At 41.5% G+C, this 18,037-nt stretch overlaps 2 long non-coding RNA genes across 4 annotated transcripts; one reads left to right on the forward strand and one right to left on the reverse strand.

Moving 5' to 3' along the window:
- Window positions 1–203: 203 nt before the first annotated feature.
- Window positions 204–6,507, forward strand: LOC143133742 (uncharacterized). Of its 3 annotated transcripts, XR_012988537.1 has the most exons (10): window positions 204–355; window positions 505–643; window positions 1,371–1,456; window positions 2,140–4,352; window positions 4,467–4,555; window positions 4,653–4,745; window positions 4,874–4,956; window positions 5,078–5,255; window positions 5,424–5,556; window positions 6,022–6,507. It is a non-coding gene; the product is annotated as an uncharacterized LOC143133742 (long non-coding RNA). The 3 variants fall into 3 exon arrangements; XR_012988536.1 differs by having other exon boundaries at window positions 2,140–4,555; XR_012988538.1 differs by lacking the exon at window positions 2,140–4,352.
- Window positions 6,508–9,095: 2,588 nt separating this feature from the next.
- LOC143135021 (uncharacterized) lies at window positions 9,096–16,081 on the reverse strand. Its single transcript, XR_012988767.1, has 4 exons — window positions 15,937–16,081; window positions 15,649–15,787; window positions 14,836–14,921; window positions 9,096–9,876 (listed from the first exon to the last, which is right to left on the reverse strand). It is a non-coding gene; the product is annotated as an uncharacterized LOC143135021 (long non-coding RNA).
- Between the last annotated feature and the right edge of the window lie 1,956 nt (window positions 16,082–18,037).

Consider the following 18,037-nt stretch of genomic DNA (forward strand, 5'->3'; position numbering starts at 1 on the left):
AACTCCAGGCCACACAAGCATATGGCACTGGATGGAGGAAACATGAAACCATGCTTTGGTTTGGATAATACAAAGCTTAATATCACAACAGGAATGATGAGAAAGCCACAGCATGCGAGAGAGAGAGAGAGAGAGAGAGAGAGAGAGAGAGATAGAGAGAGCAGAACTGAATCGGACATCTGATAAGGTGGGAACGTTTGGATTTCAACCCAGTCTCCTACTGAAAATGTAACAGTCTTACAAAATAGCATGGCGAAAAAATGTAAGGCTGTTACATTCTTTTGAAGCTGAAGCAACGTGATATCTCGTAGCTCGCGAGACCCTCATTCTGCCTGAGAAGGACTAAACCAGCAAGGTAACTACCATTTTATTCATTTCTGAGCTAGGGGTACTTCTTTTGTAAACAACTTGTTTTACATATTTATGTTTGTTTATACAGAATGTAATCGATATGTGCTTTCACAACTGATCAACAAATGTACCATTTTCTTGTGTTTGCACTAGCTTCTTAGCTAGCGTGCTAGCTAAGATACTTGACAGCAGTAGCGAGATATGTAAACATCCGGTAACGCCGAAGCTGGTTACGGTCATGTGACACACGCAACCACAAGAAAGCGGAATAGAGCGAGCCATGTGGAAAAGGGTAAGTTACGTCAATTTTGTAAACAATAATGCTGTTTTTTGTTGTTTTCGAACAAAATATAGGCCTAGTTATCCTGAACAACACTCCTTGATGGTGTACAAAGCCCACAATCGTGCGATTTTAGTGCAATTTTTCAGTACAGTTCAAAGTCGTGTAAATGTAAAAGACGTGGTCAAATTATAGGCCTACATGAATTAGCTAAATAAATCATTGTTAACCACACGTTATGCTTAAATGTTCGAAATGAGTGCAATGATTTAATTTGACATTAAATTGCTTAGTTTTAAGCAGGTCAGTCTCACAATAAGCTACTTATCCTTGGGTCTGGGTAACTCATGGGACAAAACATGTTGTTAATATAGGCTATTACCGTTTTTTCCTGAAAAAAAAGCCAATAACAACATTTCTGTGTCCAAAGTATTTCATTTCTGCAGTGTAGGCTACTATGTAGTGCAGCTTTTAATGCCCAAAGTACTGTATTTTTCTGCATATGAACTACAAATATTCCTCCAAAACCAGTGTTGACATTTGAAGTAGGCCTAGGGGAGTTATTTTTTAGTAAATAGTATTTGAATACTTACCCACAACAGTTTTATGTAGGCCTAATGTATTCTCAAGACCATTTTTGCATAGGCTCTTCCATTTTCATGTTAGAGATCTTTTTCATGTTTCAAACCTTTGAAATGATTTTACTGATGTTTCCTGTTACACCTTAATTGTGCTTCAGCAATGCCAAGACACAATCTGTGGAGCCTGGTCCTGAAGAAGAGGAGGCATGGCCTGTCCCAATGCATGCAGGGCAAAATACATTTTGTGAGTATTGCTAATATTAAATCACCTCCAGGTATACACAACTCTGTATAGGCTTGTTGCACGAGTGGCTCTTGGTGTGCTTGTTTGTTTTCCGATGGAGCCAGGTGTGTTTGAACCTGTCGCTATTGTTAATGTAATTACTGTCTACACGGACTAGGTTGGTTGTTGCACCTAGTGAATCAGCACTTTACAATAAAGAAGGATTTATGGTGTCGGAGTAAACATGTAAGGAGCAGAATATAACAGAAGATGTCGTTACAACACAGCTAACACTCCACCCGAGATAGACGAGCCCACTGAGGAGCCTTTTGTGCAATTAGTCAATAGGTCTATGTAAATAAAATGATGGGGCAAATAAAGCAGAATGGTGGTTGCTAGGTTGGCATTTAGGTGGTGGTTGCAAGGTTGTTGCTAGGGCAATTGAGATGGTTCCTAGGTTGTTGCTATGGTAGATATGGTGGTTGCTATGCTAAACATAGTGGTTGCTATGTTGGTTGCTAGATGATGACATTTGCAGACACAATGCTTTGCGTTACATCTAGAGGGATGAAACTTTGCACACTTCATGTGGGTCATGTGCAGAAGGTCTGACTTGAATTTCAGCCTCGTAGCTCCATGCTACCACCCAACACTCCACCTCTGAAGTGGGAGTGGTCAACTTTTTTTATGTTTTTCCTTCACAGTTTTTTTTGTGGGTGTCTCAGAGATCCCACCTTTGGAGCAGTTGTCAGGGGCCTCAAGGCTGTGCAGTGCCTCTTGGTCCCATCCCTCTAGCACCTAGCGTTACCGCGCCAGAAGAGGTAAACCTTGTACGTTTCAAACCGTTTATCTCCTTCCGGGAATAATCCACCGACTCCAAACTGAGCCTGGCTTGTTTGTGATGTCCCGTTGTTCAACATATTCTGATTTCATACTTATCGGACCAACATAAGTGAGTTTTTTGGCTAAAAATGTAAAAATGGCTAAATGTTAAATCGCCAAAAAAGTAGTTTTTGCCAGCACAGTGCTTCGCGTTACAGCTAGAGAGATGAAACTTTGCACACTCCATGTGGGTCATGTGCTGAAGGTCTGACTTGAATTTCAGCCTTGTAGCGCCATGCTACCACCCACAACTCCACCTCTGAAGTGGGAGTGGTCAACCTTTTTTACGTTTTTCCTTCACAGTTTTTTTTGTGAGTATCTCAGAGATCCCACTTTTGGAGCAGTTGTCAGGGGCCTCATGGCGGTGCCATTCGTCTTGGTCCCATCCCTCTAGCACCTAGCGTTACCGCGCCAGAAGAGAGAAACCTTGTACGTTTCGAACAGTTTATCTCCTTCCGGGAATAATCCACCGACTCCAAATTGAGCCTGGCTTGTTTGTGATGTCCCATTGTTTAACATATTCTGATTTCATACTTATCGGACCAACATAAGTGAGTTTGTTTGGCTAAAAATGACTAAACGTTAGCAATTCCGCTGCTTTGTTATTTTGCATAGCAACCACCATATGTACCCTTGCAACACCCAAGCAACCACCTTATTTACCCTAACAACACCCTAGCAACCATCTTAATTACCCTAGCAACCACTTGAATAATGTCAAGCTAGCAACCACCATAGCAACCAACATGCTTACCCTAACAACCACCATAGCAACCATGTTATTTTGCATAGCAACCACCATATCTACCCTAGCAACACCATAGCAACCATTAAAATTACCCTAGCAACAACCTAGCAACCACCATAATATGACCATAGTAACCACCATAGCAAAGCCATTACTGACCTGACCAACATATGTGTGTTTTTTGGCTAAAAATTGAAAAATGGCTAAATGTTAAATAGTCCAAAAAGATTTTTTGCAGACACAATGCTTTGCGTTACATCTAGAGGGATGAAACTTTGCACACTTCATGTGGGTCATGTGCAGAAGGTCTGACTTGAATTTCAGCCTCGTAGCTCCATGCTACCACCCAAAACTCCACCTCTGAAGTGGGAGTGGTCAACTTTTTTTATGTTTTTCCTTCACAGTTTTTTTTGTGGGTGTCTCAGAGATCCCACCTTTGGAGCAGTTGTCAGGGGCCTCAAGGCTGTGCAGTGCCTCTTGGTCCCATCCCTCTAGCACCTAGCGTTACCGCGCCAGAAGAGGTAAACCTTGTACATTTCAAACCGTTTATCTCCTTCCGGGAATAATCCACCGACTCCAAACTGAGCCTGGCTTGTTTGTGATGTCCCGTTGTTCAACATATTCTGATTTCATACTTATCGGACCATCATAAGTGAGTTTTTTTGGCTAAAAATGTAAAAATGACTAACGTTAGCAATTCCGCTGCTTTGTTATTTTGCACGCTACCTAACGGTGTCCAGCCTCTATGACAGTTTCTCCAATCATCATACAGAAGCTCGGCGTCCGGGCCATCCCACTGTCCCATGTTCCATGGTTTTTTGATGGATCGTGTCACAGCAATGTATTACGGGTGCGAAATCACGATAAATGACCGGCAAAACCTTACTGCTGAACAAACTAGCCATGAAGATAAACAATTTTTCAGCATGTTCTAGTTGGAATATAGTAGGCTAGAAGCTAATGTAATAGTGTTATTTGATGCGATTTCCCGTGATATTTTAGAGGAGGCTGCGCTTCCCCTGTAGTCTTAGAGCAATCGCCTCTAGATTATATCTATCGAAGATGACATTCAATGGAAGAACAATTCTTTTAGTATGATCACAATCTGGCCCTGAGTTTTGATAAAAATGATATTGACATGGCAACACAAACCTAATTGATAATGGATTTTAAGGGGGGGGTTTTCGGTTACGGTTCATTTAGGGCCAAAGTATCTTGAGGCCTTTTGGACCAATGACAGGAAGGCTGAGCTGCTGAACATGTACACTAATAGGGGTGTGTCAAGTGGTATGTATAAATGAAAGTGGTGTTAAGGTTTGTTTTTGTGTCAATCCTTTCTTGAAGTTCAGAAAAGGAACCTTAACATTTGTTTTTAATGACACTGAGCGTACTGTCTTACAGATGCTTTGGGGGTGAGAGGCCATACGTTGACCCTGATATCAGTGGCACACATTGCCGGATGGCAATTGGCCGTTTGATAAAAGAACATGGTATGACTGGCATTCTATGTTTTCAATTTCCTTATTTAAAGATCAAAATGATGCAGACTACTGAATCTGATTACACTTTAACACCCTTCTATCTCAGCACTGAGTCAGGGTTTGTCTCGGCCTGAATATCTGCCACAACACAGGCCGCCTTGGTGGCCTGAGGAGTTGCCCTTTGTCTCAGTCAGTGACGGTACGTTAATATTGAATAACCAGCTATTACTGTTTCAACTGCATGCACACAGCTGTTGCAACATGATTTGACTTTAACTTTGTTCCTCACTATGGTCATTTTGATACACTTTGATGCATTTTTTAAAGGAAAAGGTGAAGGGCGTAAAGCTTTCACTGCTGAAAAGCTGAGGCAGGTGGTACGCTCATACAATGCGTATTACAATCTCCAGGTATATATACAATTGTATGAACCTGTCTAAAACCTTTTGCATACCAGTGTGTTTTACAGACTAAAACAGATTTGTACATACATATCTAACAATAATGCGCTTTTCCTTTAATCTGCTGCAGCAGTCTGTTGAGGCACCACCATCACCCCCATCAACAGCAACACCAGCAGCAGCAGAAACACCTGCTGCGCCTCTCACCCCCCCCCCCCATGAGGTAAGGATGCTAGGCACCAGCAGCAGCATCACTACCAGCAGCAGCATCACCACTACCAGCCTTTAATGCAGATTTCAATCCCCAGGTATATATGTACAATTGTATCAAGCTGTCTAAATTGCTGTAGTTTTGCTTCATTCCTTAAAAACACAGAAAATACTTTAAAAGAGAAGGATGAATGATTTCAAGTGCAACCATTGTGTTTAAAGACATTTGTACATACATATCTAACAACGATGCGCTTTTCCCTTAGTCAGAGAATGTGCAGCAGTTTGTTGAGGCACCACCAGCAACAGTAGCAACAGTAGCAGTACCAGCTGTCAGTGGCAGTGGCAGGAGCAGCACCAACAGCAGCACAAACACCATCAGCACCACAAACACATCAGGTCACTTTACACGGGTGTATAGAATCAAGCACCTAGAATAGATTATGAATGCAGACTGGTGCTTGATTAGGCTATATAGTGTGAAGGAGCCTGATGAAACCCATCATGGGTGTCATGAAGGGCATGAATAACGTGACTCATTGTTGATGGTCATAACGTTATATCTTCCACCGTTCACATTTTAGTTAAAGATAACAAATATGCTCCTGTTTTTATTTTTACCAAATTTGTAACGTTGTTCACCGCTTGTTATGTAGCCTAAGTAAAGTTGATGGGTTTCATCAGGTCCCTTTCCACAGGTGTATACAATCAAGCACCTAGATTATGAATGCATTTGGTGCTTGATTATACTCCTGTGGAAAGGGACCTTATGAAAGCCATGAATAGGCTACTGTTAGGACAATTGCAGACATTCCTTGTATTGTTTTGGCATAACTGTTAAACTTGTTTGCTTTTGTCTTTTAGGTTCCAGACCAGACCAGTGGTGATGACCATGTATGACATTACGTGTGTGCCTGTCTGTGCACACCTGTCAACCATACATCTCTGACAATGTTGCTAGCAGCATACTAACATACATTCTTACAAACATGTAACCATATCTGTGCACATACCATTTAACCATACTGAGACTTATCTGAGATCTACACTGAGACATTCTGAGAACTATATTGTTGTGTGAGGACTATACTCACTAACTATATGGAACATGTATACCTGTGAATCATATTTGTCAACCATTCATACCTTTGAATCAGTTCAGAGTTACCACTGATAAATAAATCTGTTTTAGGATATGATCATTGATTGGCATTATCGAGTTATATATATATATATATATATACACACACACACAACTGTGATTTTTACTTTAAGCTTACATTGGTAAGTGTTCATTAGTGTATTCTGAGTATCATTCTGCTGTATTAAAACAAAGAATGTTGATCAATATTGAATTGACCATTTATTTTTACTGACTGTCATATACTCTAAGCTAACATCTAACCAAGTAAGTGGTTTTCAAGAATACTGTAAGACTGTGTAATCTGAATAATCATACTGTAAGTAATATAATGTTATACACAGCAACTTTTTTGCATTTACATGCAATGGTAATTCCCTGGAATTGCATTTTCTAGTTATTGTTGTAATCTGACATGTACTATACCATAATTAAAATTAGATAGATACAATGTGTCTTAATAGGCCTATAGTAAAAATACATTATATGTAGCCAACTGTTCCAGCAAGGAGGAAGATGGGGTATGGATATTGGCCATGCATATCCACTCCTAGGCCTATTCTCCTACACTCCCCCTGTAGCCTAGTAGCCAGCATTACATTTAAATCTCTCACTTTGGCCTATGGGACACCGACTGGATCTGCTCCTTGTTATTTCAATTCAATGATCAAGATGTACAGTACTTCCCCAACCGCCATGCTGTCTTCTGATTACCATTTGTTCTGTCGACTAGGCCTACTCATGAACGCTAAATTCAAGACTTCCTCAGTGGTTCCATGTGGGTGCAATAAGTAGTGCTCTCTGTTCCTGTGATAGTTTACAGTGTTTTTAAAAGGCGTCTAAAGGCACATTTGTTCAACATGCACTTAGTCCATTAAGCAGTAAGCACTATAACTTGTTATTATATCATTGATTGAATGGGCATTTGTTTATTAGCCTATTGCTATTGTCCTAATTACAGTCTGACCAACATATTCATTTGTTACCTGTTCAATTTAAGTGTTATATTGTTATCTATTTATGTTGCTTTGAACAGCAAAGATTAGGATAACCTCCTTATTCTTCAGCCAAGCAGGTAGGCCTACGGGGCGTTGCCTAGCAACAAGGGTCAGAAGTAGCCTACACGTTTTTCGATATTTTGTGGAATTATAGTTATTTTCATTGAATGCCAATGTCGTGAGTAATGTACCAACTTGCTTTAACTATTTCTATACATATTATACCCAGCAAAAGTCGTCTGTGCCAGTGTTTTGCATCCTAACAATATTTTGTTTATGTTTTAATACAAAACCGTTTTAATGAACTACAAATTCGGCGCCATTGTTATAAAGCAGCGTTGAAATGACGCTACACGTCATGGGGCATGTAGTCTAATTACAGAAATAGCTATAATTTCAAAATTACAAAAATATTTTTATACATAACATGAGAAACATGCTTGAATTATTAAGAGGTATCACCTGCTTGACTATAAAGTCAAAAGCTTGCAACATTTGTAATATTTTAAAATAAATGTAATTTTCCCATTTTTGCACATGAGGTACACAAATGACAGAAACATTATTTATAACACATATCTTAAGTAATAAGCATACCAAATTTCAGACAAATCTGACCAGTGGTTCCACAATTTTGGCAACTCAAAATATTAAATTTTTACACCTTTGAGGGGCACTACTGAGGTAACCGGGGTACCTGGGGCATTAAAAATTCTTGGAGATGCTTCCTTGCATCCGGATGAACAACATATGCTATTTTATTTCACCCTCTGAATATTTTAATTTTTCCTCAACTGGGCAAAATATGACCATGCGTAGCCTACATTTGGATGAGCATGGCATGATGAGAACGTAAAGCAATAGTTTCAACTTTGGCAAAAAACATTTCACATGGACTTAAAGGCAGAGGAAGCTTTTGAGGGTTTGGGATGGCATCATCAACCCAACTTGGTGAGCATCCAAAACTGTCAGAAAATGCAGCCGAATGGCTGTGTGGATGGTACTTTGCAGGGCTGTCGCATAGGTCAAAACTGACCAGCAGGGTGATGTCATGCAAATCATGTTTATTTCATATCAAAACACTTGCATATATCAGATAAAAGCACAATATAGATGTTATGAGGTGCTTGGTTTGATCCATGAACTTTTGTGCATCCAAAACTGTCAGAAAATGCAGCCGAATGGCTGTGTGGATGGTACTTTGCAGGGCTGTCGCGTAGGTCAAAACTGACCAGCAGGGTGATGTCATGCAAATCATGTTTATTTCATATCAAAACACTTGCATATATCAGATAAAAGCACAATATAGATGCTATGAGGTGCTTGGTTTGATCCATGAACTTTTGTGCATCCAAAACTGTCAGAAAATGCAGCCGAATGGCTGTGTGGATGGTACTTTGCAGGGCTGTCGTGTAGGTCAAAACTGACCAGCAGGGTGATGTCATGCAAATCATGTTTATTTCATATCAAAACACTTGCATATATCAGATAAAAGCACAATATAGATGTTATGAGGTGCTTGGTTTGATCCATGAACTTTTGTGCATCTAAAACTGTCAGAAAATGCAGCCGAATGGCTGTGTGGATGGTACTTTGCAGGGCTGTCGCATTGAACCGTTTGCCCCGTGTTATCCCTGGTAAATATATATATATATATATATATGAGCAAAGTGTGACAATAGAATTCTAACTATTGGTAGTGCAGCTGCTGGTGGTGGTGCTACTGCTGCTTATTACTATATTTCTTTTACAGCATAATAATAGATATTTTTGTGTAAAGTCAAAGAAAAGATGGCAGGTGGGAAAAATACACTTTATTATACACAAGAAGGCAACACAGAACATTAATTACAGATTAATTACAGTGAATTTGTCAGTTTTATTTGGTAAGGCACAACCACTTCTGGGGAACTATGTATGTACTTCTCTCTGTACCTTCTTTGTCAAGGGGTATAGGTGTTTGTACTGGTCTGAGCGATGGTGTCATAACTTTTACTTTTTACTATAAAAAAAAATCTTGTATGAGCTCTATCTTCATATTGTGATGACTATCATATCTTGCTTTAACATAATCAATAATGATATTATAGCAACTATTTAGTGTGCTAAATTTTTGTGTTTGTTTTGTCAGCCACTGTTTGATCTCTTGATTACTACCACTACGCCTCCCACTATGTAGAGCTGTGACAATTGATGAATCAATTGATCATAAATGAACAATGAAATTAATCATTAGTTGCAGCCCAGCTTTGATCGACCACCACCAGAGAAAATCACCTGCTGAAGCGCTAAGGCGTGGGCCAGATGTGATGTTGATTTGTTCATATGGATAAATGTCATAATCATGAAACAACTGAGCATAATTGCTGTGATGGTTTGTGCTGGTGGTGCCGCTCCTGCTCCTGCTGCTGGTGCTCCTGCTGGTGTTGGTGGTGCCGTTCCGGCTGCTCCTGCTGCTGCTCCTGTTGCCGCTGCTACTGCTGCTGGTGGTGCCGCTCCTGCTGCTCCTGATGATGCTGCCGCTGGTGCTGCCGCTCCTGATGCTGCTGCTGGTGCTGATGCTGCTGCTGGTGCAGACACCTAGTGTAAATATGACATGAATTTATAGAGCAAAATATAACTAACCACATTTAAATGGTGAAATGTGATTCTTGAAAACACAACATGGTCAGTAATGGCGTTGCTAGGGTAATTTGAATGTTTGCTATGGTGTTGCTAGGGTAGATATGGTGGTTGCTATGCAAAATAACATGGTTGCTATGGTGGTTGTTAGGGTAAGCATGTTGGTTGCTATGGTGGTTGCTAGCTTGACATTATTCAAGTGGTTGCTAGGGTAATTAAGATGGTTGCTAGGGTGTTGCTAGGGTAAATAAGGTGGTTGCTTGGGTGTTGCTAGGGTACATATGGTGGTTGCTATGCAAAATAACAAAGCAGCGGAATTGCTAACGTTTAGTCATTTTTACATTTTTAGCCAAAAAATCTCACTTATGTTGGTCCGATAAGTATGAAATCAGAATATGTTGAACAACGGGACATCACAAACAAGCCAGGCTCAATTTGGAGTCGGTGGATTATTCCCGGAAGGAGATAAACTGTTCGCAACGTACAAGGTTTCTCTCTTCTGGCGCGGTAACGCTAGGTGCTAGAGGGATGGGACCAAGACGAATGGCACCGCCATGAGGCCCCTGACAACTGCTCCAAAGGTGGGATCTCTGAGACACCCACAAAAAAAAACTGTGAAGGAAAAACATAAAAAAAGTTGACCACTCCCACTTCAGAGGTGGAGTTTTGGGTGGTAGCATGGAGCTACGAGGCTGAAATTCAAGTCAGACCTTCTGTACATGACCCACATGAAGTGTGCAAAGTTTCATCTCTCTAGCTGTAACGCAAAGCACTGTGCTGGCAAAAACTACTTTTTTGGCGATTTAACATTTAGCCATTTTTAAATTTTTAGCCAAAAAAAACTCACTTATGTTGGTCCGATAAGTATGAAATCAGAATATGTTGAACAACAGGACATCACAAACAAGCCAGGCTCAGTTTGGAGTCGGTGGATTATTCCCGGAAGGAGATAAACGGTTTGAAACGTACAAGGTTTACCTCTTCTGGCGCGGTAACGCTAGGTGCTAGAGGGATGGGACCAAGAGGCACTGCACAGCCTTGAGGCCCCTGACAACTGCTCCAAAGGTGGGATCTCTGAGACACTCACAAAAAAAACTGTGAAGGAAAAACCTAAAAAAGGTTGACCACTCCCACTTCAGAGGTGGAGTTGTGGGTGGTAGCATGGCGCTACAAGGCTGAAATTCAAGTCAGACCTTCAGCACATGACCCACATGGAGTGTGCAAAGTTTCATCTCTCTAGCTGTAACGCAAAGCACTGTGCTGGCAAAAACTACTTTTTTGGCGATTTAACATTTAGCCATTTTTACATTTTTAGCCAAAAAAACTCACTTATGTTGGTCCGATAAGTATGAAATCAGAATATGTTGAACAACGGGACATCACAAACAAGCCAGGCTCAGTTTGGAGTCGGTGGATTATTCCCGGAAGGAGATAAACGGTTTGAAATGTACAAGGTTTACCTCTTCTGGCGCGGTAACGCTAGGTGCTAGAGGGATGGGACCAAGAGGCACTGCACAGCCTTGAGGCCCCTGACAACTGCACCAAAGGTGGGATCTCTGAGACACCCACAAAAAAAACTGTGAAGGAAAAACATAAAAAAAGTTGACCACTCCCACTTCAGAGGTGGAGTTTTGGGTGGTAGCATGGAGCTACGAGGCTGAAATTCAAGTCAGACCTTCTGCACATGACCCACATGAAGTGTGCAAAGTTTCATCCTTCTAGATGTAACGCAAAGCATTGTGTCTGCAAAAAATCTTTTTGGACTATTTAACATTTAGCCATTTTTCAATTTTTAGCCAAAAAACACACATATGTTTGTCAGGTCAGTAATGGCTTTGCTATGGTGGTTACTATGGTCATATTATGGTGGTTGCTAGGTTGTTGCTAGGGTAATTTTAATGGTTGCTATGGTGTTGCTAGGGTAGATATGGTGGTTGCTATGCAAAATAACATGGTTGCTATGGTGGTTGTTAGGGTAAGCATGTTGGTTGCTATGGTGGTTGCTAGCTTGACATTATTCAAGTGGTTGCTAGGGTAATTAAGATGGTTGCTAGGGTGTTGTTAGGGTAAATAAGGTGGTTGCTTGGGTGTTGCTAGGGTACATATGGTGGTTGCTATGCAAAATAACAAAGCAGCGGAATTGCTAACGTTTAGTCATTTTTAGCCAAACAAACTCACTTATGTTGGTCCGATAAGTATGAAATCAGAATATGTTAAACAATGGGACATCACAAACAAGCCAGGCTCAATTTGGAGTCGGTGGATTATTCCCGGAAGGAGATAAACTGTTCGAAACGTACAAGGTTTCTCTCTTCTGGCGCGGTAACGCTAGGTGCTAGAGGGATGGGACCAAGACGAATGGCACCGCCATGAGGCCCCTGACAACTGCTCCAAAAGTGGGATCTCTGAGATACTCACAAAAAAAACTGTGAAGGAAAAACGTAAAAAAGGTTGACCACTCCCACTTCAGAGGTGGAGTTGTGGGTGGTAGCATGGCGCTACAAGGCTGAAATTCAAGTCAGACCTTCAGCACATGACCCACATGGAGTGTGCAAAGTTTCATCTCTCTAGCTGTAACGCGAAGCACTGTGCTGGCAAAAACTACTTTTTTGGCGATTTAACATTTAGCCATTTTTACATTTTTAGCCAAAAAACTCACTTATGTTGGTCCGATAAGTATGAAATCAGAATATGTTGAACAACGGGACATCACAAACAAGCCAGGCTCAGTTTGGAGTCGGTGGATTATTCCCGGAAGGAGATAAATGGTTTGAAATGTACAAGGTTTACCTCTTCTGGCGCAGTAACGCTAGGTGCTAGAGGGATGGGACCAAGAGGCACTGCACAGCCTTGAGGCCCCTGACAACTGCTCCAAAGGTGGGATCTCTGAGACACCCACAAAAAAAACTGTGAAGGAAAAACATAAAAAAAGTTGACCACTCCCACTTCAGAGGTGGAGTGTTGGGTGGTAGCATGGAGCTACGAGGCTGAAATTCAAGTCAGACCTTCTGCACATGACCCACATGAAGTGTGCAAAGTTTCATCCCTCTAGATGTAACGCAAAGCATTGTGTCTGCAAAAAATCTTTTTGGACTATTTAACATTTAGCCATTTTTCAATTTTTAGCCAAAAAACACACATATGTTGGTCAGGTCAGTAATGGCTTTGCTATGGTGGTTACTATGGTCATATTATGGTGGTTGCTAGGTTGTTGCTAGGGTAATTTTAATGGTTGCTATGGTGTTGCTAGGGTAGATATGGTGGTTGCTATGCAAAATAACATGGTTGCTATGGTGGTTGTTAGGGTAAGCATGTTGGTTGCTATGGTGGTTGCTAGCTTGACATTATTCAAGTGGTTGCTAGGGTAATTAAGATGGTTGCTAGGGTGTTGTTAGGGTAAATAAGGTGGTTGCTTGGGTGTTGCTAGGGTACATATGGTGGTTGCTATGCAAAATAAAGCAGCGGAATTGCTAACGTTTAGTCATTTTTAGCCAAAAAAACTCACTTATGTTGGTCCGATAAGTATGAAATCAGAATATGTTAAACAATGGGACATCACAAACAAGCCAGGCTCAATTTGGAGTCGGTGGATTATTCCCGGAAGGAGATAAACTGTTCGAAACGTACAAGGTTTCTCTCTTCTGGCGCGGTAACGCTAGGTGCTAGAGGGATGGGACCAAGACGAATGGCACCGCCATGAGGCCCCTGACAACTGCTCCAAAAGTGGGATCTCTGAGACACTCACAAAAAAAACTGTGAAGGAAAAACGTAAAAAAGGTTGACCACTCCCACTTCAGAGGTGGAGTTGTGGGTGGTAGCATGGCGCTACAAGGCTGAAATTCAAGTCAGACCTTCAGCACATGACCCACATGGAGTGTGCAAAGTTTCATCTCTCTAGCTGTAACGCGAAGCACTGTGCTGGCAAAAACTACTTTTTTGGCGATTTAACATTTAGCCATTTTTACATTTTTAGCCAAAAAACTCACTTATGTTGGTCCGATAAGTATGAAATCAGAATATGTTGAACAACGGGACATCACAAACAAGCCAGGCTCAGTTTGGAGTCGGTGGATTATTCCCGGAAGGAGATAAACGGTTTGAAACGTACAAGGTTTACCTCTTCTGGCGCGGTAACGCTAGGTGCTAGAGGGATGGGACCAAGAGGCACTGCACAGCCTTGAGGCCTCTGACAACTGCTCCAAAGGTGGGATCTCTGAGACACCCACAAAAAAAACTGTGAAGGAAAAACATAAAAAAAGTTGACCACTCCCACTTCAGAGGTGGAGTTTTGGGTGGTAGCATGGAGCTACGAGGCTGAAATTGAAGTCAGACCTTCTGCACATGACCCACATGAAGTGTGCAAAGTTTCATCCCTCTAGATGTAACGCAAAGCATTGTGTCTGCAAATGTCATCATCTAGCAACCAACATAGCAACCACTATGTTTAGCATAGCAACCACCATATCTACCATAGCAACAACCTAGGAACCATCTCAATTGCCCTAGCAACAACCTTGCAACCACCACCTAAATGCCAACCTAGCAACCACCATTCTGCTTTATTTGCCCCATCATTTTATTTACATAGACCTATTGACTAATTGCACAAAAGGCTCCTCAGTGGGCTCGTCTATCTCGGGTGGAGTGTTAGCTGTGTTGTAACGACATCTTCTGTTATATTCTGCTCCTTACATGTTTACTCCGACACCATAAATCCTTCTTTATTGTAAAGTGCTGATTCACTAGGTGCAACAACCAACCTAGTCCGTGTAGACAGTAATTACATTAACAATAGCGACAGGTTCAAACACACCTGGCTCCATCGGAAAACAAACAAGCACACCAAGAGCCACTCGTGCAACAAGCCTATACAGAGTTGTGTATACCTGGAGGTGATTTAATATTAGCAATACTCACAAAATGTATTTTGCCCTGCATGCATTGGGACAGGCCATGCCTCCTCTTCTTCAGGACCAGGCTCCACAGATTGTGTCTTGGCATTGCTGAAGCACAATTAAGGTGTAACAGGAAACATCAGTAAAATCATTTCAAAGGTTTGAAACATGAAAAAGATCTCTAACATGAAAATGGAAGAGCCTATGCAAAAATGGTCTTGAGAATACATTAGGCCTACATAAAACTGTTGTGGGTAAGTATTCAAATACTATTTACTAAAAAATAACTCCCCTAGGCCTACTTCAAATGTCAACACTGGTTTTGGAGGAATATTTGTAGTTCATATGCAGAAAAATACAGTACTTTGGGCATTAAAAGCTGCACTACATAGTAGCCTACACTGCAGAAATGAAATACTTTGGACACAGAAATGTTGTTATTGGCTTTTTTTTCAGGAAAAAACGGTAATAGCCTATATTAACAACATGTTTTGTCCCATGAGTTACCCAGACCCAAGGATAAGTAGCTTATTGTGAGACTGACCTGCTTAAAACTAAGCAATTTAATGTCAAATTAAATCATTGCACTCATTTCGAACATTTAAGCATAACGTGTGGTTAACAATGATTTATTTAGCTAATTCATGTAGGCCTATAATTTGACCACGTCTTTTACATTTACACGACTTTGAACTGTACTGAAAAATTGCACTAAAATCGCACGATTGTGGGCTTTGTACACCATCAAGGAGTGTTGTTCAGGATAACTAGGCCTATATTTTGTTCGAAAACAACAAAAAACAGCATTATTGTTTACAAAATTGACGTAACTTACCCTTTTCCACATGGCTCGCTCTATTCCGCTTTCTTGTGGTTGCGTGTGTCACATGACCGTAACCAGCTTCGGCGTTACCGGATGTTTACATATCTCGCTACTGCTGTCAAGTATCTTAGCTAGCACGCTAGCTAAGAAGCTAGTGCAAACACAAGAAAATGGTACATTTGTTGATCAGTTGTGAAAGCACATATCGATTACATTCTGTATAAACAAACATAAATATGTAAAACAAGTTGTTTACAAAAGAAGTACCCCTAGCTCAGAAATGAATAAAATGGTAGTTACCTTGCTGGTTTAGTCCTTCTCAGGCAGAATGAGGGTCTCGCGAGCTACGAGATATCACGTTGCTTCAGCTTCAAAAGAATGTAACAGCCTTACATTTTTTCGCCATGCTATTTTGTAAGACTGTTACATTTTCAGTAGGAGACTGGGTTGTGGATTTACAGTATAGATCCTGGGTGGTGATTGGATTGTGGCTGGAGGGCTAATTGATCAGTAGGTGATATCTGTTTCAACAGCGTGCGGGCACTATGAAAGGTCAGCTCCAGTAAAGTGTTGCTCAATATTTAATTAACTCCAAGTCAATGGCTGGGATTAAGCTTCCACTTTTTAGCTCAACTCCAAAAACCTACTGGAACAACTGAAGTCTATTACATTTCCGGGGAATGTTTTGGCATGCATTTCTCAACATGAAGTTGATTACAGTCCAAAAAAGTGTTAAGTTGAACAAAAAAAGAATAGAAATGCTTGAATGCATCATCAACACAAGGCTTAGCCAAACATTTTTCCCAGGGATTTCAGCTGGAAAGCACAGAATGTGCTCTATAATTTTGAGGCTGAGATATCTCGCCGGCACATTTTTTTCTTTTTATACTTTTTTTTTTAAGCCCCACACCACCTCACCCCCGTCCCCCCTGTCCCCAATCATTGGTCCCTCCCCTTTAGGTGTCCACATCTATTAAATATGGATGAGTGATTACAGGTGAACCAGTACCCAGATGATAGGATTCAAGGCTGTGCTGGCAAACACATCAAGGGGCCCTCGCTGCTGCATACTGGCTCGCCCTGCTGGCAAACTATTAAATCGGTGGAGCAAGGAGCAACAGGCCCGGGCCCACGCCATTGTTACCTCGTCCAGGGTGGGGCACCTGGGACGGGAAGCAGACGGCGGTTTAATTTCTTTTCTCTGTTTCGTTTCCGTGGCACCCTAGGTGTCCGCGCGTGAGCCCATTAAATGTCATTAGCACCTACCTCGCATCGTCTCGGGTGAGTTCGACAAAAAAAAAAAAAAAGAGAGAAACTTTCAACTTTCATGGCTCGAGACGCCCCGAGCGTGATCGAGAGCTTTTTTTTTCTGGGCCACAATTTACAGTGCCTGAGGGTGGGGCCCAGCAGGGCGGCAGTTTCTGCGGCGCTGCAGGCTTTTTTCAGGATCTGGGTGGGGAAGGGGGGGGTGGGGGGCTCACCCGCCAGCAAGGAAATCCAGATGGAGGTCATTGCCAGAGAATTCCAGAATCCTGATGTACTGGCCGACTGGGAGGCTACAATGCTTTCCCCATGTAAATAACATGGGCGCGTTCCCCTCCTAGCTCATAAAAATCTGGATGTGTTTAGTCGCAGACAGCCATGAGAATCTGGAACGCATGTCTCCGTCCGCGAGTGTGTCTCAGATGGCCTCACCACAGACACCAGTGGAACGGCACAACGAGTCTGACAGGAGCAGGTCAGACAAATGGGCAGAGAGGATGACATCCAGAAAACGGTGGGAAGAGACCAGGGTTAGCCTCGAGTCAAAGTAAATTGACACTGGCAGTGAGCAGTGTGCTAATAACCTGGAATTTCCAGAGTTTTCCTGACAAATTACAGCTAAATATTATGCTGTTTCCTTTGGCTTGTCTTTGAACGTCTGTAGGCCACCAACAGTGTGAGTGGGTGTTGCCATTTACTGAGCAATATCTCTTTTTTTCCCCACTGTCACACATGTCAATAAAGTTATTGAAGCAGAGAGACAATGTGTGCTTTCAGACAAAAACGCTGCAACTGAAGTGAAGTTATTTATTATTGATGCATGGGTAAAACATCATTGTACAAATGAAAAGAGTTGGCTGCATCTGATGTATCTAATATTACCATCTTTGACTTTAATTTTAAGAAAATATATTTATTTTCAGCACCTATTTAATGGAAAAATTACCGCATCCTCTGCTATCCTCCACAGGTGTGATCATCCCTCATTTTCTGTGGTGGTGCATGCAGGTAGGGTCCTGGCCAACAAATGTAGCCAGGTAGTATGTGAACTCCACAGAGGTGGATAATTACAGTACAGTTATGATTACAGAGCTCGTCATTCATCACAGCGCACTAATTCATTTCTGGTGCGAACATA

This window comes from Alosa pseudoharengus, unplaced genomic scaffold, assembly GCF_046254945.1.
Source record: "Alosa pseudoharengus isolate Yale_2024_CS ecotype anadromous, Long Island Sound unplaced genomic scaffold, YU_APseudo_1.1 YU_APseudo_1.1_scf_2, whole genome shotgun sequence".
Lineage (NCBI taxonomy): Eukaryota > Metazoa > Chordata > Actinopteri > Clupeiformes > Clupeidae > Alosa > Alosa pseudoharengus.